We start from the raw sequence: 23,765 nt of genomic DNA on the forward strand, positions 1-23,765 counted from the left end.
CCATGAAATGTGAATAGATGAGCTGATGTCAAACATGTCACAGAATCCTTTGATCGAACGTCAATGATGCAACCTATCTTCGAAGACGAGAAAACTGCCATTGAGGCATGCAGATTCCAAGGTACTGAGGACTTCTAGATCATCTTTCTAGATAATGAGCTGAAGTCGATAGAAAGTGATCCGTCGTAGACAAGCCCATAACACGAAATCATAGATCAAGTTTGAAGAAATATATTTGGCAAGGACTAACTCAGGGATGGTCAAGATGGATGACAGATATTTTGCAGATGAATGGTTTATTAGAACTAACCTCTTGAACACATAACAACACTGCAGATGGTTTGGTGACAATTGACCCAAAGCTAATACCCAGAAACCGACTGAAGACTTTCAATATGGTTTGATTAATTGTTAGGAAAAGGATTTCCCAACCCAAGTGAACAAAAAGTGTCGTGTTCAAGAGTCATTAAATGCTTTTATAAAACACAAAGTATAACAAACAGGTTCATTTTCCTCTCCTTCCCCCACCATTTCTGGCAAGTACCTCTTTATTTTTGACAATCTTGAGGAGGATAACATTTGCTTGATTATAAGCTCATCTTTCGGATGAGTCCAACTTAGTTTAAAATTCGAACCCTAAGAAGGAGTGGTATGTTCTTGTTTGTAATTGAACAGGTCCTTTACTGTTAAATTTTAATGAGTCCAGTATAGGAGAAAGTCGGCGTTTTTCAATTTTAGGGAGTCAGAAGAAAAACTTCAGAAAACTCCATGGTTGTCCTTTTTCGTAAATTTGTGTCTCCCAAGCCCGAAAAAGTATAAAATAATACTTGAGAGAACTGCTTGACCATTACGATCAAGGAGTACTTTTCATAATTAGTGTCTCTGATCTGAAAAAGTAAAAAAACGATCAATGACATGTCGCTTTATAACCAATATCGAATTTGAAACGACAAAAATCCGACAATCTTTTCATGTTTATGCGGTCAGAAAAGAGCTGTAAGTGGACTGTCCTTTTAATTTTGTTTTAACGAGCTCAAAAAGAAAAACTCGACAATATTTTCATATTTTACGAGTCAGAAAAGAGCTTAAAGAGGACTCAAATGTTTTTTGTTGAAGATGATCAATTTTGCCTAAAAAATCCAATATTCTACACAAAAACTCAAACATTACTCATACTTGTTTAAAATAAATACAAATGCATCAAAAGGTTACCTCTTTAAAGTGAAAGATAAACAAATTAAAAATTCATTTATTCAAAAAAACTTATAAAAAGTGCTTTTGTAAATTCATTTTTACCGTTTGACTTCAGAGTGAGAAAAGAGAGCTTTTGGGTAAGAAACTTCCTGTGAAAATTGCGGAAAATCTGTCCGTTGGAATCGAAAACCGTCACCTCCAGGTAATCCACATCACTTTAATCTTTCATTTAAACCATTTGAATTTTATTTTTAGGTTTCTATTTTGATTTTTAGGAAAAATTTAGTTTAAAAGACCGCTCGCAGGGGTCCGCAGGCGCAACATGCGAAACCTGTGGACCCCGATTTTTTCCTACAAATGAAAGAGCCAGGGGCCCGCACCTGCTATTTGGGTAGAGTGTGGTCCTACGCACTGTCCCTAACTGAGAGTGTAGACCCTGCAACATAGGTTTTACAACTTCATTTTTTCAATTTCTGCCCAAAAACTTTAAATTAAAATGTTCTAATCTGCCTTTTCTTTCAATGTAGGATATACACAATGCTCAGTTGGCGGGAACAGGAGCACGAAAATGTGGACCTTGCTGTAATTAATCATCAAACTTCAATAGATGAATTGAAGGCATGCGAGTTATTTAAATTCTGGGCCATACCTGGCATGAGGGCCCAAGTAGACTTTTTGCAGTGGTTAGTGGACAGATGGAATATACAGGACCATTGTTTCATTATTGGTGGCCACCAGCTCGAAATGGAGCCAGAGGATATTTACTTCTTGACTGGTTTGCCTAAGAGAGGTGAACAATTGACTCTCTTTGGGACTAGGCTAGGTGGTCAGTCTGTCGATAGTCTCCGGCTAGAGTTTTGTAATCACCAAACAAAGGACAAATGGATTGATATCAAAACCATCTCCAATCCTGAACTCAAAGTGATTGCATTTATTGTTACTAGACTCTACGGAAGTGCAGCACTACATGTAGCCACTGGATCCCAGATGCGAATGGTAGTACACTGTTATCGGGGCACCATCTTCAACTGGTGCGAAGCTGTGTTGGCTAATGTAAAAGGAAAATTGACTAGAGCAAAGAACGGACAACTAAAAAACTTTGGATATGGTTTCTTAGTTGTGGGTTTTGGTCTAGAGAGGGTCCCAATGTTAGTTCCACAACATCTTTCCATCGAAGCTAGACTTCCCCGAGAGCCCAAGTTGATGTGTTGGGTTGTAGTTATGGCTTGTCATCCTGAGGAGGGTTCATAGGTTGTTCGATTTCCTCCTGAGTATTTTCATTAGTTGGAGAACCAAGTTTTCACGATTCAGGATTTTCCTTATGCTGGGATGGATTATCATGGTGACCCAGACATGGCTCTTCAACTAGGAGAGCAGTGGGATGACTCAGGTAAAATCATTCTCAACATTTTCTAAGTTTAACATTTTTTTTATTTTTAAATCGTCCAAAACTGATAGTAAAAAGTTTCAAATGCAGATGTGGGTCCACGGCGACCAGCCACTCTCCGGCCCTATGAGAGGAGACACCCAGCTGTAGCAGTACCAGCCCCATGATATGAATCTACAGAGACCCTGGCTGAATTGGAAAACCATCTAGAGCTTTTGACAGTAGATATTCCAGAGACTAGCATAGATGACATTCCTCTTAGGTTACAGCACTATGTGATTGGGGTCCTAGTACCTTTCAAGAGGTTCCTTTGTAGGGTGGCTCGAGCAGTGGTTTCTTATCGTGATCATCACCAGTGATAGGATGATCACCTTTGTAGACTTGATACGACATTTTTTCTTTTTGTACTATCATTTTTTCCGATCATAAGGTGTTTTTCAACCTATGATCGAAGACGATGTATATTTGACACACTTCTATGCTATGCTATATCACTATTACTGGCTATCTTGTAAAACATGTTATGGATTGTTTTTAAATTTACTGTTTGATTATTGCAAATGTCTACTTAACATTCGAGAAGAAATTGCATCTGCTAATGTATTTAAATATCTTGGAATATGTTGATATTCAATATAATCAAATTCACGTTCCAAGAGACAAACTCTCAAAAATAATCTTAATAACACTGGATTTCTAATGGCATAAACTCTATTAAGCTGCAATACAACGAGTTCAGAATCTAACCTCATAGTCAAACTCTGAATCCCAAATGAGATGGATTCAGATAATAACTCAATCACTGCACTATACTCTGCAATGTTTTTCATTGTTTGACTAAGGCTTACCCCATGCATAGATACCAACTCATCAGAGGGTGAATAGATAACCAAGCCATGGAAGAAATGTTCTGTGTATTACGACAAGCACCATCAGTGAAACCAATGTATGTTTGAAGAGACGTCAACATCTACAATATCAAGAGTAAAATTAAGATAAGCGGGAATAATGACCAAAACGATCTCTACACTAAGCACACTTTTCTAATCTAAAACACACAAGCTAGAAATAAAACTAATCTAACTAAAATTTCCACACCTAGATTTAAGCATAATATCTCTTCAGGTAAAGACCATTTCTGGGCTTACCTAAAGAGACACTGTCAAAATCTACCAATTCATGGGCCCCTTTTGCTAGCTTTTGCTTAACAACATAAGGACCATGCCACATAGGTACGAATTTTCCAGCCACTAGCTTATCATTTTCTTGATCATATAGTAGACTAGGTCTCCTTCCGAAAAATTACGAGGTGTAACAGTTCGATCGTACTGAGCTTTAATTTGTTTGGCATGAGTTTCGGTTGTTATGCAGCATCACGTCGATTCTCATCTAGCTGAGCCAAGTACAACAAACATTTCTCCTCTTTGGAAGTGGCTGGAAGTAATTCTATGGCTATTTGCAATGACGAGATTTCGCATTCAATGGGTAACACAGCTTCCAAACCGTAAACTAGTTGGAAAGGAGTGAAACCAGTTGATTTTTTTACTGAGGTTCGATATGCTGGAAGTGATAAAAATAACATGTTATGCAAATTCGACCTATGAATCCCAATGATTCGTCGGATCATAATGACTAGAACTTTGTTGATGGCTTCAACCAGACCATTAGCCTGTGGGTAATATGGAGTAGAACTATCGTGACGCAGGCCAAGTTGATTTGTTAGTTTAGTCATCATGATGTTTCGAAAATGATGCCCATGATCCGTGATAATCACTTGTGGAACACCGAATCTAGTAATTATATGATTGAAAATGAAAATTGCAGTGGTTCTACCGTCTGCCGAAAATGTAGGCATCGCCTCGGCCCACTTGGTAAAATAATCTACCACAAGGATGATATACGCATGCCCCTCGGCTGAGTGAGGGTTACATGTAATAAAGTCGATACCCCACTTTGCAAAAGGACTGAAAAAAACTATAGGGTGGAGGGGAGCAGGTGGAGCACGCATCTTTCAATCAAAAATTTGACAATTGTGGCATTTTCAGACCGCGTAAATACAATCTTTAAACAAAGATGGCCAGAAATAGCCAGTGCGTAATATCTTTTGGGTTGTGGCATACCCAGACATATGACTGCCACATACTCCAGAGTGACAGTCATTTAAAACCTTTTCAGCTTCTTCAAGAGTTAAATAATGTCGGAAAACAGAGTCCGCCCCACGACGATAGAGTGTATCTCCAATAATCTTGTATTGTTGGGATTGGAAACGTATTTTCCGTCGTTGAGATCGTGAAATCTCAGGCCGAAAAGTTTGGGTTTGGAGATAAACTATGATATCCCCATACCATGGATCAAGAGTGCTGATAAGAAACAAGGATTCATCCGCAATGGGCTCTTTCGCCACAGTTTCAGTATCAGCACGCGGGAAGTCACACATCAACTCCGCAAAAACTAAAGATTTCTTTGACTTAGATTTTTCAAATTCCAAGTCAAATTCCTGCAAGATAACAATCCATTTGGAATATTTTCCCCCTAGCAATTGTTTGGTCAAAATATAGATCATAGGGTTACAGTCAGAAATTACGGTAGTTTTGCGTAGTAAGATGTAATGACGAAATATTTGGATAACTTGAACATCTGCCAAGGCCAATTTCTCCACATGTGAATATTTTAACTCAGTTGGATTCAAAGTTCGACTAAGGTAGTAAATCACATGTTCACTACCGAATTCATCTTCCTGAACTAACACCATTTCAATGGTGGAATGAGAGGCAGCGAGATACAAGAAGTAATCCTAGTTGTAGCTGGGAGGATGCAATAATGGTGCATGGGTCAATGCGTGTTTATGTGCATCAAAAGATTTGTCATCTATCTCATCCCAAAGGAATGGAGTATTCTGTTTCAACAACCTGGTAAAACCCTTTGTTATCTCAGCATAGTTAGGAATGAATCGACGTAAAAAATTTGCTTTCCCTTGCAAACTTTGGAGTTGGCGAAGAGTTGAAGGAGGAGGCAATTTGACAATAGCTTCAACCTTCGAGGAATCGACATGAATGTCGGCTTTTGAAACAACAAATCCTAGTAAATGACCCGTTTCTATACAGAAAAAAGATTTGTGTGGATTCAACCTAATTCGATAATGCCTACATCTCATAAAGATTGCTCATAAATGAGTGAGATGATCGGCTCTATGTAATGAATGAGTAGGTAAATCATCGAGATAAGGTTGCACAATGTGCTTGATGTTATGAAACGCGTAAGACATAGCTCTTTGAAAAGTTGCTCCGACGTTCTTCAGCGCAAAAGGTAATTTGCAATAAGCAAACGTCCCCCATGGACAAATGAAAGTCGTTTTTGGTTGATTAGTAGGTAGAATGTTGATTTGATTGTAACCGGAAAAACCATCCATAAAGGAGAACATTTCACTGTCGGCACAATCATCAATGATTTGATTAATATAGGGAGTTGGGTAATTGTCTTTGGGACAAGCTCGATTAATATCCCTATAATCGATACATATTCTTATTCTTCCTTGCTTTTTGTTAACAGGAACAATATTTGATACCCAATCTGTTAAGGGAATTGGATAAATGAAACCTGCTTTAAGTAATTTCTCAAATTCTACTTTAATAGTAGCAACTTTTCATGGGTGGATCCGATGCAAACGTTGCTAGATGGGTTTAGCATCTGGGTAAGTTTTGATTTCATGAACAACAATTGTTGGATTAATTCCTGGCATTTCTTCATATGACCAGGAAAACACGTCGTGGAATTCTTGAAATAGGGCCTTATATGTTTGAAGTTCATTTTCCGTACAGGAGGCACCTATATGAATGTTTTCAACAATTCTAGGCTTAACTGAAATGTCAATAGGAATCATTCGAGAAATATTTCCCAAATTTAACTCAAAATCAGGATTTTGCAATGGATTCTTTGGTTCCTTGACATAATCAGTAGTAAAAATAAATGAAAATTAATTTTCAAAATGATCAATCTCAGGTAAGAACGAAGATCTATGATGAAGATCTTCCCATGGTAAGTCATCAACAGAAAAAATGTCACGAATCTGCTCATCAGTATGAACAAGCTCAGAATTTTTTTTTGATTCTGAGTTTGATGTTGAAAGTGATTCTCCATGGATCATATTCATTAGATCAATTTCGGTTGAAGAAGGGTCTGAAAATGATCGTACAGCCTGATACGCAATTTCATATGGACTGAAAGGCATAGCATCACCAAATGAATCCATCTCAGATTCGGAAGATACGATCCAAGGATCATCATAAACAATAGTGTCTGATGAAATCATATGAATGGTTGAAGTAGAAGGCGATACGTTAGGAGGAGGAAAGGAAAAAGTTCCTAGTAAACTAGAATCTTTAACTAATCCTACTCCAACATCCTTGTAAGGGATAGTTGTTTTGCCGACATGCTGGATACTTTTAGAAGAGGCTGGGTCAGATGAAAAGTAAGTTAGCTGGTCTATAGTTACGATATTTCCATTATGAGGAAACTTTATAAGCTGAAAGACGGATGAAACAACAACAGTCATAGCGTAAGACCAACTATGACCCAATAGAGGGTTGTAATCTAGAGGGGCATCAACCACTTCCACATCTAGATTAACAATTTTGCCTTCAACCCCTATAAGTAAATCCTGTAGAATGCCAAAAGGATGGAACCCATAACCATCAAAAGCATTTAGAATCATCGGGGATTGACTAAGTGTAGGAGAACCAAGCGATCTCCAATGCTGGATCGACATAATACACGTTGAAGCTCCCTCATCAATTACAGTCCTAAAGAAAGGTCTGTTTTTTACTAACACTGGAATCTGGAAAGCCATTTGATGACGTAAGCGAGGTGTACTATTTTATAAATTGAATATTTTAAGGTTCGAGTCCTGAATATCAACAGCTCCTATAGCCGACAATAGAAATTTACGCTGTGCTGGACATGATTGCAGCACCTCCAAAGCCGACATTGCTGAAGGGGAAATAGCTAAGTCTTCAACAATGTTATAGTTCTGAGCAGCTCTCGCATGCGGATTGAAAGCTGACTTTCGAAGTATACCTTTTGCAGGCGGTTTGATCACTAGTTTTGGGTTAGGTTTCTCAATCTGTAGCAGATCAGAACCACGGGTTGAAGTTGATGGGTTTGAATTAAAAGATTCTTCTTCCTTACCACCAACAGGACTTTTACTTCCATAATATTGCGATCATGTCACAATCCTAACATGGGAAATCATCATTATGGGTTCTTCCAAGGCATTTGAGGAAGAACCTATCATCTTACTATCTTGGCTAGGAAAAGGATCCTTCAAGACAGCAGGCGTTTGAGAACCTTTGACGATTTTCGCAACCTCAGTGCGATGAGGGCAGTCTCTTGTAAAATGCTTTCGTCACAAATGAGACAAGGATAACGAGGTTTACGTTTCTCATTAGTAGATTCCGTTTTATCTGATTTCTCTTTCAAATTTTGCTTATTTTTCTTCTTCCCCTTCTTTTTACCGCCGGATTTTGATTCGACCATAGATGATTCTACGACATGAATATCGGCGGGAATTTCAGCGGAAGAGTCTCTTGTCAGGGAATCTGGTAAAGTAATGATAGGAGAAGAATTCTTTAAAGATTTGTTCTTAATTTTGGTGTTAAATGAACCAATCATACCGTCAACATCATGAGACCCTGAAGGAGCTGCAGTTATTTGATTTTGTTTAGGAAGGTCGGGGATTTGTTCGTGTAAAGTACCCAAATACGTGTAAATGAGGTCAATGTACTGAGCTTGAGAAATTACTTTCTCTTGAGTAACAACTCCTGCCTTAGCTACATCCTTAGTGATTTTAGGTAATAATGATTTAACAAACCATTCTGCTAAGATTTGATCCGGAATAAAAAAATTTACTAAACGCCATCAACGTCTCCATTCATGAATGTGATCTGAAATGTATGTGGACATTGACTATTTTAATGAAGTTAATAATTCCGTGCCATTTTCATATCTGACAGGCAACTGAAAATGAGTTAAGAACGAAGTGGCTAACTGACTAAAGTTATAAAACGAGGCTTGCAGTAACTCAATGTACCACTTGGCCGCAAGACCAATCAGAGTGCATTGAAAAAGACGTAAACAAATTGAATAATATATAATGGAGTTAGATGCACACCAGAGGTGATAAGTCATCACATGGTTTGACGAATCCTCTCCTAATTTACCTTCAAACTTTGGGATATCACTAGGCAACTTATTCAGCATTGGCGGCCAAAACGGCAGATAATTAATCGTATAGTTCGTAAGGCGCGACAAATCAAGCAAGTCCAAAGTTGCAATGAATGGTAACTGACGATTAGGGTCTCGAAAACCTTGGGTCATAAGACAAGCCCCAAGAGGAGGATATCTAGGATAACTTGGAATTGGAATTGAATTTGGGATATTATATCGTCCCGGAAAACTAGGATTAACCGGACCATACTGGGGTTGTTGAGGTTGCTAATAAGTATATCCAAGGTACAGTTGATACTGATAGACTGGGCTTTTAACAGTAGGACTGAATTGGTACTATCCCTGGTACGGTTGATAAGCAAATTGAGGTTGACTTGTGACAACCGTACTTGGACCAGGTTGTCCTGCAGGCATCTGAACCGAAGTTTGAATTATGGGTCCAGACTGAGGTAAAGATGCTTGAAGAGTTGATGCAGGAACAATAGAAACCGAAGCTATCGATACTCCAGAAGTAGGTGGTTAGATTGAACAGAAGCTGTAATAGTTGCAGCAGTCATTTGAGGCGGAGTTCGAGGTGAACTAGGCCCAGACGGATGAGCTACACCAGGTGCAGAAGTTTGAATGGTAGGCTGAACGGGTTACTGGGTTGAACTAGAAACCAAAGGTTGTCTAGATTGAAATGAGAACAGCACATTAGGTTGCAAGATCTGTTGAGATTGAGATGGATCCCACACCATGTTCATTCCGGGGTATGGACCCATAGAAGGTTGAGAATATTGAGGACCATAACTGGGTTGAGGGTAGGGTTGATAATTCAAAGGTACATTTCTAGCTCCTTGGACAAATGATTGACCTGAAGGTGGATGGAAACATTGGGTTGGGTACTGACCTTGAGGTTGATAACCTTGAGGCACGTACTAAAACTGGGGCTGACCTTGAGGTACATATTGATACTGGGGTTGACCTTGAGGTACGTACTGAGTCTGGGGTTGACCTTGAGGAATGTACTGTCCCGAAGGTATGTACTGTCCTTGAGGTTGTCCCCCAGGCGGTAACTGGGTACCTTGAGATTTCCCCCCAGGTGATAATTGAGTACCTTGAGGTTGCCCCCCAGGCGGTAACCGACTACCTTGAGGTTGCAGATTTGGAATGGTACCTGACATCATAAGAATATCTTCTACACTCAATGGTTTAGTTCCGTTAGTACCAGTTGACAACCCATGTTCAACAGGTTGAGGAGATGCTCCTGAAAAAGTACCAGTGAGTGACTGATACCCCGAAGGAACAGAAGGACTGCCATAAAAAATGTTTCTGGTGATTGGGAAAACAAGGATGACTGTCTCGACATATTCAAAGGAGGATAATAACCTCTAGGTGTTGGATGAAAAGGAACTCTAGGTGGTGAAAAACTGAGACCCAGATTTTCTAAAAAGTTGGTCAATGAAAGATACCAAACTTCCCTCTTAGGTGGACTATAAAAACTTGATTCACACTCCCTAAGTTATCTAGTTGGTTGATTTTCAGGGATAGTTATACCTTCTTACGAATTAACAAGTTCTTCAATAGCAATAAGTCCAGAAGGAAGATTTTGGGTAATGATCCTTCCTACCCTGGATGAACTAGGACCACTGGAATTTGGAGAAGAAAATCCCGACGATGGAGTAGTAGCAGGTTCAGTTTCAGGCTCAAAAATTTCAGGTTCTTCAGCTAATTCACTGTTAGAAGAAAAACTACCAGTAACTTTGGAAAATGAAATTGGTTCAGAAATATACTTTGTTGCTTGAACTTGATAATCAGGATGAACAACTGAAGAAGATTCTCTTTCTTTCGGTGACCCAACTCTACTATCACTAGGAGTTACAAGAGCTCGTAGCCCTTCAAGCTGGCTTGGTGAATACTCGGGAGGTTTCCCCTGAAGTCTATAGGATTGTCTCGGTAATTCAGCCACGATTAAGTATTTTAATTACTTCACACGCAAACAAAGAAAAATCTCAATAAAACCACCTAAAGTCTCTAAAGAACCAAACAATTTGAATCACACGCCTAAAAAATATAGGAGCTCAAACCACACACAAACAATAACTTTCGTAATGAAAACACTAGTTGGTGATGAAATCCAACGTCGCAGAATTCAATACAGAAATGCCAGTTGGAACAGTTACCCCGACAACCTGCTTAATGAAACAAGCTGGCACCAGTTTCTTCACTAAACTGTCTTGAGTGAAGAGAACCCCCCAGAGAGTCCAAGTGAGTCTAGTCGACGTCTGCTCCAGGTACAGTGGGATCTCCCCTCCACCGTCTCCTTAGGAAAGAATCCTATAGATTATGGTCACTATGTTTACCAACAGAAACAAATATACCTGGGGGAATAGTCTTTGATCTGATACACAAGCAAGGGTAGAGTAACAAAGCTCAATCCACTTAAAGGCTTCGAAACCAGAGATTCTGGGTTCGATCCCTAGCGGAGTCGCCATTTTGTCGGCCAGATAAATCATTCTTGCAGATAAGACCGATCTCCCTAGTATCTACTGATATCTAGCGAAAAGTAGAACAAGAAAATCTACCTTTCTCTAGATATTGTGATTTATAAATAAAATCTAAGAGGTGTTTTAGACCCTACCTTAAGTCCAACGCTAGTTTGTGGCAACCATGCTTCAACTGTCCAAATGAGTTTCCTTTTAGGAACCTATAAACAAAAACAAGCACACATCAAATAACACCTGCATAGCCAATATAATAAATCATATTCATCATGGTGATCAAGGAATCCATGAAATAAACCATACAAGATAGTTTATTGAGAAAAATAAACTTGATTGTATTAACTTTAAAAAAATAAGAACTTTACAACCTTGGTGCCTTGATGTTGTACAAGCTCCTCCCAGGGTCCAAGCAAGAATCTCCTCTACTTTGACAAGCTTCACACCCTTCCCAATGAGGTCAAAACGTATGTAATCTCTCCTCTCAAGCTCAGTTAGGAAGTCTAAATTCCAATAGCATTTACCCTAAAAAATATTCAGCTTTCAACCTCCTCAGTAACAAACCAAATGCCTCATTTTATAGTGCAGAGGGAGGAAGTTACAGGTCCACCTATGAAGGGATAGAGTCCTCCTTCAAAGGGATAAGCTCCTCACATCAAGGGTTAGCTCCTTTAATTATGAGATGCATGAACCACCAAGGAGTGAACTTGCCACCTCAAGGTTCCCTCTAAAAGCTTCCAGAAATAACCCAAAGTGAGTTTTTAAGAATGTACTTGCGACTTTTTGACTTTTACAGGGGTCCGCACCCATTACACAGAAACAAAGCAGGCAGTTCCGCAGGGGACATGACCAAGAGGTGTGGGACTGCAAGTAATGTTAAGAGAAGTGCGAAACCAGAGTTTTAGAGATTTTTAAGGACTTTCTCTCATTTTTCAAGGCTTGACATTAAGAGCTGAGGTTTAAGACTTGCTAAGGAGGAAAGTATGAGTGGTGATAGACTCACACTGACTATAGAATGTCATGGTGACAATATTTTGTGCAACAAGCCTAGAGGGTTCTCCCTTTATATACTCGATGGTACGAGGAGCACAAGTTTATACTAGCATTGTCTAGTGCCGAAGCTAACAACAGCTAATAGGTTTAAAGACGTCGGAACATGTCTCTAGCCTAGACCTTCTAGATTTGATCGTTAGGTTTCAAATGCACCTTAGGTTAATTGAGTTCATTTTAAAGTTGATCTTGAATTATGTCTTGGTTTTCAGGCCTTAGCAATCTCACTTGAAAAGTCCTAAATGCAGCTAAATGAGACAAGACCCTTTCAATTCAATGAATTTTCTACACTAGAGAGGGTAGAAAGCACAATAAAATTCAAACAACTAAGGAACCGAAAGAAAAATAATTTTCCATTACTTCACTTTTCGAAAAAATAAACTAATGAAAAATTCATTCCAATTCCTAGTTTCCTAACAAGTACACTCCAAACATTCCTTTCAATAGTGAATACGATTCTTTTTTCTTTTCACATGCAAATGCAATCCTAGTCTTTGATGATGCTTACTAACGTAACATATTAATGTAGCAAACTAGAATTATGTACTTTTCATGAAATGACAAAATGAATTTCTCATAAAACACTTCAATGAAACAGTTTCGAGACAATTGATTTTGAAGTAAATGAAAAACACAAAAAGAGAATCTCTTTCAAACTAATGATGCAATGACTCTACCAAAAACAAGACAAACAATGTTATCTATGTCGGAAAAGAGACGTTTAGACAAGCAAACGAAACTTTTCAAACTTGTGTAATGGAGACCCAAAGAAATAAGAGGACTATAAATGAAATGCGAGTAAATGCACCAACAACTTGACCTACTGAGTTCACAATCAACTGAATGGATGACAACCTATATTCCCTAGGGCCAGAAACCATCCAAGGACCCAAAAAATCAAGCAGAAAGAAGGCAAGTCAACAAGAAAATAAACCAAGTGAAACGCAACTTTCCAGTTAGGGAGAAGATAGTCTAAACAACATACAAGGTAGAAATCAAGAGAGTAAGACACACATGCCAAGATCTGGAGTGAACTCTAATCTTCACTTACAGGCATTAGAGTGACTTCCTAACTGACAACAAGTGCCAGAAGGGGCTCAATGTGACTGTTTCTGAGCATATCGCGTTGATCGACACAGCTGTCAGCGAAATAAGTGCATTGAGCAAGGATGAAAAGAAAAAAATTCAAAAGTTGAGACCAAATTTGGTACTGTGAATTTCAGACCTAGAGTATTAAACAAAGAAAAGCAGATAGAACTAAAGGGAAATGGAGAAACTAGAAAAGTTCACTCAAAACCATGAAATTGCAAGCAAGGAAACAAAAGGATCAGTTTCCCTAGCGGAGTCGCCAATTTGTGGTGAAGTAAAATTCTAAGTGCAGACACAAACAATTCCTCTAGCTTGAGAGTGGGTCTAGCCACAAATAAGACATTCTATGGAATATTTCCTTAGGTTAGAACCAATTAAGAGGGCCTACCTCTTGTACGCTTATCCCGTTTGGTGACGAGCTTCCTTGCTCGCTCTAGCTATATATAGTTTCCTTCTTTGAGCACCTAAAACAAGTAAACAACAACAAACAACAACCATGATAACAGAAAAATTGTACTCAACCTACTTAACAAGTCAAGAAACATTAAGCCATAAACATGTGATAGGACATATTATGTAGGAAATCAATCAATAGTTGCATATATATTAAATCAAGAAGAGATTACAGATGTTGTCTTGACATTGTTGTTCTCCTCCGAAAAATCCAGGTTCCCACAAACTTCTGTTAAAATTCCATGATGGCCTCAACAATGGTAGTTTGTAAGGCTCTTCCCTTTAGTCTTCATACTAAACCAAATTCACAATTCTCCCTCACACTCAACTAGAGAGCTACAACTATGAATAACTTACTGATTACTTCACAATCAAAACTTTAACAAGAGCCTAATTGGAACTAACTTGTGCTTGGAAAAGGTATTTTTATATAGCATGGATGGAAGCGAGATGGTTCCTATTCTCATGGGAGAAGGTCTTATCTCTTGAGATAGTTCCATCCTAATAGGGGAAAGGATCCCAAACTGATCTCCTTGACTCCATCCGGCCTAACCATTTACCAGACTTCCGTTATGAAGCTTCTAGATCTGGAAGCTTTGGATCCTTATTTAAAAAACTTTCCAAAAGTAGATCAGCATGGCTGGAACAAGGATCAGTTGGTCCAACCGACACTAGGGATAGTTATAATCCGTTCATATCAGTGTGAGGAGGACACAAGTCATTAGTGTTGACCTTGTAAACTGGGAAAACAAAAGATTTTTGGGAAATGGTGCAAAAGGGAATTATTCTGCTCATGAAGAGGGACACAATAGGAGTTTCTCCATGAAGGGAAAGCATGTAGGGTTCATTGTAGAGGTTCTCTAGGATTGTGGAATGGGGAGTACAAGGACAGTGACAAAATGCCGTGTAACACTTCCTACATCAAAATTTATTGAAAATGTGCACTAAGGAAAGGAAGAGAGTTAAATTACAAGCCCATGATATGTTCCATCACAGTCTCATTAATATTCTATGTACCCATAATTTCAGTAAGAGGGTGGAACAAATAAGGAAAATGAGACAAAGGAACCCAAACCCACCTATACCTAGAGGATAAAAAAGAGGCCAATCCTCAAGTTGTAGCTCATGATACCAAAGGAGAATGTAGCCAACCCCAAGTTAAAAGACATGAGGAGGTCCCTCTGAAAATGCAAGAGGTCAAGGTTGAGGATTATGAAGGAAGGAATATAAGCCAAAGAATCCAACAAAGAAATTTAGTAGAGGAGGAAATAAAAGAGGAAATATCAAAGAGGAAAAAGGGGAAATAGAAAATTAAAACAAAAAATGAAGAAGATGAGACACTTAGGGTTCTTGGAAAAAGGCCTCACACTCAACCTAAAAACAAGATGAGGTTGAAATTCAAAGCCTTAATGAATCCTAAATACAAAGAAGTTTTCATCATCCTTAATGAAGAAGAAAAAATAGAGCAAGATTCAAAAAGTAAGAAAAGACAAAGAAAAGCAGAGTATGCTGAGAAGAATAAAGGCAAAACCCTACAAAATGATAAAAGATCATAAAATATAACCAGGAGGGTGAAAAGGTGTAAACATAATTTCTCAAGTTGTAGAGGACATAGGGAAGTGTTCAGTTTCTTCCAGGAATAGAATATAGTATAAACCCTATTTTTTTTTACAGTAAACCCTAATTTTGCTACACTAATTTTGCTACACTAAACCCTAATAGATTTTTAACATTTTGGATTACCATGATTAAATCATAAGGCAATAATTATTTTGAGTATACTGTGGTAATATATCAAATATTTTGTGGCCTAAGGAGTATGAGTCAACATGAGGAAAGAAAACAACAAATAAGGTATACAGTTACATAGTTTTGGCACCATTTCTAGGTTCATGCATCAATTGGCTACAAAGATGGAATACAAGTTTAGCTTCAGAGATAAAGCCTATAAAGAAATAGACTGTACCATATCTTATCTAGTAGCAGATAACTCGTTATTCTTCCAAGATACTAGCAGCAGGAGCGTATTGCAGCCATGTACTCTATTTTGACTAGGGATTATGTACCATATTAGTGATGCAAATAGCTTAGAGGATAGGCTTTTTGTGATTTTTCTCAATTAAAATCTCAAAATATTATGTAAATATTTTGTAATTATTGCTACCATGCTTCAAGGATCTGAAATCTATTGTATTTCCTATATATTTCATCAAAAGTATGAAGAAAAGGTTGGATTTTATGAAAATTATAGTCACTGTCTGAGTGTTTTGAATGCTTCGATTATTTTATTTTCCAAGATCAATAGATTCTAACCAGTGATATAAAAGTTCATGAGATAGTGGATTTTAGTATCTATCTCTATGTTTTTCATTTTTCCTTCAATAATCTCATAACTACATTCATCTGAATGTTTGGAAAATATAAATTGATTCATAATTCATTATGTTCTTGATGATTTGAGCTATTTTTTCAAAGGTTACCATCCTTATCTTCTAAGGCCACCTTAGGATTCATTATGCATGCGTTATAGTGGTGGACTATTTTTCTTCTTCTTGATCCATCTACATAAAATGGAAAAGGCCTAGGATATGTTATCCACGTTGTTGTTATCATTCCTGATTAGAAAGCCAATTATCTTATTAAACCTATCTAAACCTAACTATTTGACTCCATCACCCAATGAGCTATTGATTTCAGGGCCAACCAAACCCTACATCGACACAACCTATCTAAATATCTAGCCATAATGTAAAGGTCAGAGAGATCCCTCTTTGGATTGAAGGGGCTAGCCTTCAAAATATAAGTTGGATTGAAAAGGTTACCTTGGAAACTTCTCTTCTACAACCAAGACATAATTTCTAAGTGCTAACACTTGGCATGATCACACCATTGTTCTCAAAAAATATTTTTTTATTTAGGGTCGTGGCTTAATATGAACCACCAATCCCTATCCAACACATCTGGGTAAAAAAAAAATTGGTTGGTGTGTTTGGGGAAAACATAAGGCTCCCCAACTTCATGCCACATCTTTCTAAAGTTGATACATATCAGCTAATTATCGCGATCTTTCTTTACATTATTTTGATCAAGGTGTCTCACCACTTGCAACTAAAAATAACACATTGGAACGAAGAGAAGTCCACTTCAATGATCTCTTCTATCTTTCCAATGTAACATAATGTCCCCTATATTAGGTTATGATCATGGTGGCTAGCATGACTAGATTTGTCAAACTCGACTTCCACTCCATAATCTTCTTTCATGCATCCATCATTGATGTCCTATGATGTGTGAAAATAATGTCTATATTCCCACATAGATGGGAACAAATGCACCTTTAAAAAAGTGAAAAATCACAGTGTCATGTGTCTAATAACTTGAACATAATTAAAATATAAAATATAGATGTTATAATTCAAAGGTGAATTAAGAAGTTAAAAATGTACAAAAGGAGATTATTACCGAGTTGTTGCACACAATCCCTATGTTTAGCACATCCTCTTCATTATTGGGGTAACAACCAGATGCACCATATTTATCTCAGACTTGGTCAACAACCCAATTGTTGCGGCATATCATTGGAATATTTTATTTTAAATGATCAGGATAAGGCACACTTCTAGCATTCAAGTGTCTGAATTATTTCCTGTCACTGTCCCATTTCCTCCTCTTTTGTTCATACAATGCGACCCACCATTGGTTCACTTCCAAATTGTAAAGAATGCATTTGTTGATGGATTCAATTTCTGAATTCGCTGATGAAATCAAAACAATATATAGTATATGCATGAGATCAAAATATACATTACGAAGTTCAATGTGAATAGTTACTGTGTAGAAGTTTGAAAATGATAAGTCACTTACTCTTTATCAAGAACCTTTTTCCATTCTGTTGGAGAATATCCCCTTCTCTTTTGTCTTCATCCCTTATGTCATCCCAAATCATCGAACCTAGTGTGCTGTCAATATGCTTGATGTACTCACTGGAATAATAGAAATACTCATAAGATGCGCACCCCTTGGGTTTTTCCCTTTCTCAAATAAAACCTTTCAATTTCTTCATGTACATTCTAAGGATAACATCCAATGACAAAAAACCACCCCAAGTAATTCAACCTTATCTACTAAATGAATTAGTAGATGAACCTAAAATTCCATGAAACTCATCGGTAGTCCCTTCTCAAACATACAAACAATCTCAAATATATCTTGATGCCATTATGGAATTATATCCATATGAATCTCCTTTGAAAGGATCCAACACACAAATACAAACAATTTAGATATGGAATCCCCTTGGGGGAATTCATGGTTCACACACCCATCCATGAGAAAAGGATAATGACACTACAAAGTAAACACATACAAAAATTATTTATATTTTATTCCATGGAATAAAAATATCAACACATAATAAAATCATGTTTTTGACATACATACTCTTAGAACGTTCAAATGGTCATGTGATTTCAACCCCAACAAATGGTCTTCCACAGTGAAGTAGTGTTGTAGTGAAGACCCCTATAAAGAAGGCACCCTCATGCCCATTATAACTTCCTTTCCTGAAGAAAGATCATCTTTATTTAAAATCAATGGGGCATCACCTTATTTGAAAGACCAAGTGGGACCAACCTGTCCTCTACTTTCTTGCCTTGGCCAATGTTTCTTTTTATTTTTTGAAGAAATAATATTTATCTTAACAGCCAATGTGTCACATTCTTTCAATGATATGTGCCTGCATAAAGAAGATGAAACATTTTTAAATATATGCACGGGACCTAGTAAGTGGGAAATCTTAAGATGCTCCCAATATGGGAGCTCATAAAAGAAAAATTCCTTTTTCATCTCGATGGACAATTTCTCAACATAGGTTTTGAAGAATTCTATATCATTGAACATAGGTTCCCCATTTGAATCGAACATTTATGTAACCTCCTCCTTCGCTCTCTCATATGTTGTAAGACATTCAACTAATATCATTATTGTAGGCCTCTGGGTTCTCTATGTAACACCCCACCCCACATTTACCTTCTTTTACAAGCTCACCAAGTAAACATGAGCTGAGAGTTACTATACATGACCTGACATCAAAGTTCCAATTATAGAAGTGGGGTCCACCTTCTTGAAACTTACTGCAACCTCTAGTAGCACCATATCACCCATATGTCAAGCAACATCATTTCATTAATTGTTCCTAGATTGAAACTACCCTCTTGATTCACTTCACAATCTAGCCGCATGCATACCAAGCTATGCATGCAGCCAGAAGGCTCTAGACACATGCACAAGCCTTCTTCCATGCAACTACAACTGAGATTTCCAAGTTAAGAGACTACAACTAGAAGCCTTGTTCAAGATTTTCAAGGCTAGCTACAGACTAGCAACCCAAAATTTCCCAGAGATTTCAAGAGTTACCTTAATCATTTGTAGAAGTCTTCATTCACTATTATTGACCCAATTCCCACTCAAATGTGTCCAATACATAATAATCATTTAGAAGAACACTTGGTAAACATAACACCTATAGGTCATGAATGCATCTTTTTCATTGTATCATTAGTTTCATCATAGGATTATCAAGAAGGCATACAACCCTCTCTTACTAGCCGCAACAACACACATTAGCTCATGCATCCAAGTATATAACCAAGAGCCCATCAAACCATGAAAAAGATCCATAAGAAGAGAACATAACTTAACCATGCATATAACCAACCAGAATGAAGGCATGAAAAACCAGCCATAAGATCAACATAATAACTAGTACATGTGCTCATAGATATCAATAAGAAATAACACATAATAATATATCTTTAAAGCTAACCAAGTCAGGGACTTCCATGTACCACCTGACCATAGATTGGGTTTAACCAAATCTCTCTTTCAACCAATCACCCCCATGCCATATTCCAAGCATGAATGTGGGATCACATGGGATAAACAAAAACAGAACCAACTAGGGCTTCCAGAGGCTAAAGCACCTCAACCCTCAACCATAGTGATTTCACCTAAACCGATCCAGAAATCACCAAAATAAAACAAGCTTTGACGCCTCAGACTTTATTCACCACACCTAGAGGAATTTTCCTGTCTTCGCCCACCTGTCAAGAGTTCTAGGAGAAATCCATCTCCACACTCAACCCTTGGGAATTTTCATAAGACCACCTCAACCAAATCCAAAATCTACTAGCCATCAAAAATTTAACCAAACAGGGAACCCACTACATTATGGCTATCAAGGAAATGACAAAGGAAAGGGCGTAAACCAGTGTCAACCAAGGAAAATCCCATTCCAATGAAAATAAAGTAATCAAGCAAATAAAATTCATAGATAATGCATAAGATCCATGCATGATAAAACACTCATGCACATTGTTACTTGTTGTTGTCCAAACTTCTTCTTGCACTCCATTTATTTCCTTGCTTTATTTCTCCCTTGCTTGTTCTCTTTCTCTTGGAGTATGATTTTTCCTTAGGAAAACTAAAGTCATCCAAAACTGAAACTTACAAAAAGTTGAGAAAAATATGTCAATTATTTCTCAGGTTCCTTTTTATCACTGATGTCTGGTGTCCCTTCTATTCCCTTTCCTTTTGTCTTTCCTTTTCCTTTTTTTTCTCTTTAACTTCCCTTGCATGCATTTTTTGTCTCTTCATCTTCCTTTTCTTCTAATTTCTGTTATTTCTTTTATTAAATTTCCATTGATTACATTTTACTTTTGCCAATGCCAGTGTCAATTTCCATAGCCATTAATTAACAACAAGTGATGCCCTATTTAGCGTTTTCCATTTATTTAGCTTGGAATATGTGTCCCATAACCTTGGTTGATTTTTTCCTTTATAATGTCCTTCCATTTACATGGAAAATCAACCCATGATTGTTACACTCTAGTTTACCATTGAAAGCAAATGTTTCTCTTCTGTAAGGGTGTTCTCTTGGGAGGAATACCCTGGAGAAATCATACACTGGCTTTTGTAGGTGGCTAGACCACCTAACATTTAGAGAAAGTCCACAACATTTATATCCATGACACCTTTTTGTTACAAGACTCGTGAAATTATTGTATAGAGGGAACGTTAGTGATCATGAAGATAAGAAAAATTACAACAAATTAAACAATCAATAAATATTTAATTTACCAGAGCAAAGTCCTAAGCCTAGATAATCATGTGTGGTGTAATAACATATCCTACACAACTTAAGAATCCTCTTTGTTGTAATGGGTGTTGATACATCATATACATGTATCCCTTCCCATAATTCCTTCAATTCATCTACTGATGGTTGTATGTAGACATCCATATTCTTCACTTGTCGTCTACTAGAGACTATAAGAGCCAACATAAGATGCTCATTCTTCATGGAAAACCATGGGGGGATATTGTTATTGATCACTACTATAGACCAAACAAAACTGTCAGAGTTTTCAAGGGAATACGGGTTGACGCCATCGATGGCTATGCTGAGTTATAGAATTCGTACTTCATCATTGATTTTTTTGGGCAATGTATCCTCTATATGCTTGATGGTTATTGAATACATTGGGATTCACATAACTCCTGACTTAATTCTGTGTGAGGCATGTCATCCTTGCTCTTTTGTGTGAGCCATGTCATCCCACTTCAGATAAAGTTTAGAGCATATCGGTGCTCTTGTAAAACTAACTACACTCATGTGTTTAAATAATAATTGCACCGATGGATTAAAATAACCATACAAGTTTCTGGAATTTCCAAAATAGAAAAAGGATTATTTCATATCGGTACATTAAAAATTTTTAGGACACCAATAAGTTATCTTAATAGGTGTGCATTACTAGTAAATGCATCGATGCTTTTTACTAAGAAGCACACCAATGTTCCAAAAAAAAAAGTTAAAGGGATAGATTTTCAATGGAGACATACTGGGAGCACTATAGACAAACATATACTTTCGAACAAGAGAACTATTCAGAATATTAGAATTTGAAACGTATGGTGATTCACTTAAAACCATGTATAATAAAAAATATTGTTGATTTTACTAATAATTTTTTTTACATTTTTTTTTTAGATTTAATTAAAATTCAGAAAAAATAAAAACCCCACATAGAAATTTTATTATTGATTTTACTAATCAAAGTTTTTACAATCTCTATTCTTTTTTAGATTTAATTAAAATTCAAAAAAAAAAAAAAAAATTCAATACTTACTTTAAACCCTTGCTTTTTCTTGCTTACGTGACTACAAAATTTCACCTTAGTGTTTAACTCCCTCTACCACTTCACAATTAGGGATTTTGATTTTAGGTATTTTAGATTAAATCAGTTTGTGTGAGTATATATAAGGCGTTTCATATATAAAGAAGGGGGACCACTTATTGAATCAGATTCAAACCCTATCGGCCTTCTTCATTTAAAAAAAACATGTTATGCTTGTTGGTGCACCCTATGTAATATAACACACTTATGCACCTTTGAAGAATAATACCGTTAAATGAAAAAAAAAACTTGTGTTTAATTTTTTATGGTTTTTTTTTTTTTTTACTTTGATGGTGGTGTTTTTATCACTACATATCAGGTTTTCATAATTTAAAGTTGTTTAAAAATAACAATTTTCGTTGTCAGTGCTCAGCAATTAAACGCATCGGTGCATTTACTAAATTAAACGCCCAATTACCAAACCTCTTTTTCGCTGAAAATTATGTGATTTACTTATAAAATATATTTAATGGCTTCTATATTGAATGATACAGGTTGTATATTGATAAAAAATGTCTGAGAAGAAATCAAGTAACAAAAATATTGATCAATACAATGATAATAGATCCAAAAAAGTAGAAAAGATATTTTCTTTTGTAAATTCTTTACAAAATTAATATGTTGAAAATATATGTAAGTTTAAATAATATGTATTGGTTAATGTATGTCATGTAGATTCACAAAATGAGGAAGCTTGATAAGATTTGTTTTAATCTAAGTGCATAAGAGCATAAAATCCTGATGGAAAAATTGCAGAAGAATGAATTAAGTGAATGAAAAAATACTATTCAATGAGTTTTTGTTGTTGTTTAATTTTCATTAATAATATACCTAAGAATATTAGATAACATGTTTCAAAAATTATAGTAGTTCACATATGTTTAATGTTCTACGGGTACCAACAACAAAGGAAAAGAATGTCATTCTAAGAAAATAAAAATTATAGAACATGTAAATGACAATGAATTGGTCCTTAGTTCATATAGAGTGATGTTGGAGGTTAATGCGGGGGGGGGGGAGGCGGGGGAATTTTTACAATGCTACAAGGGATATAGTGGAATGAACGTATAGACGTACTTTCCACTTACAATACAGAAATCAATCCAATGATTGCAAGAACCAAGTTATATTTAAACTACAAGAAGCATTTCCAGTGCAATGGTCAATGAGTCTAACTTGTCATACTTGTAATAGAACAAACATACAACAACAAAAAATAATCATTCAAAAGGTAATATTCCTAATTAAAATGATTTTCTAGAATTATATGTATATATTACTACAAAGCATTCATTTATTAATTTCAATTTTGTTATATTTAGTTTTTATATATCAATATAAAAGTATTTTATTACCTTTCTAGGAATATTATGAAAATCCCAAAGGATCAATGAGCTAATATCCAAACATGTCAGTAGGAATGTCCAAAAAAGTGTACAAGGAGATAGTCAAAGAAATGGACATAATTGCATCACGAGAGGAGCCATCTCAACAACAACGTGATTCAAATGTATGTAATCATTGAAATTTTCTATTAGGTACATATAAACAAATAATTTAGCATTACATGTTAATTTTCAAGTATTTTCTTGCATAAAAGAAAACAAAATGGAACCAATTCACATCATAAAAGAGATTGAAAACGAAGAAAAT

Source organism: Pinus tabuliformis, chromosome 8 (genome assembly GCF_031772625.1).
Source record: "Pinus tabuliformis cultivar Carrire ecotype Pingquan chromosome 8, CPIR1, whole genome shotgun sequence".
Classification (NCBI taxonomy): Eukaryota; Viridiplantae; Streptophyta; class Pinopsida; order Pinales; family Pinaceae; genus Pinus; species Pinus tabuliformis.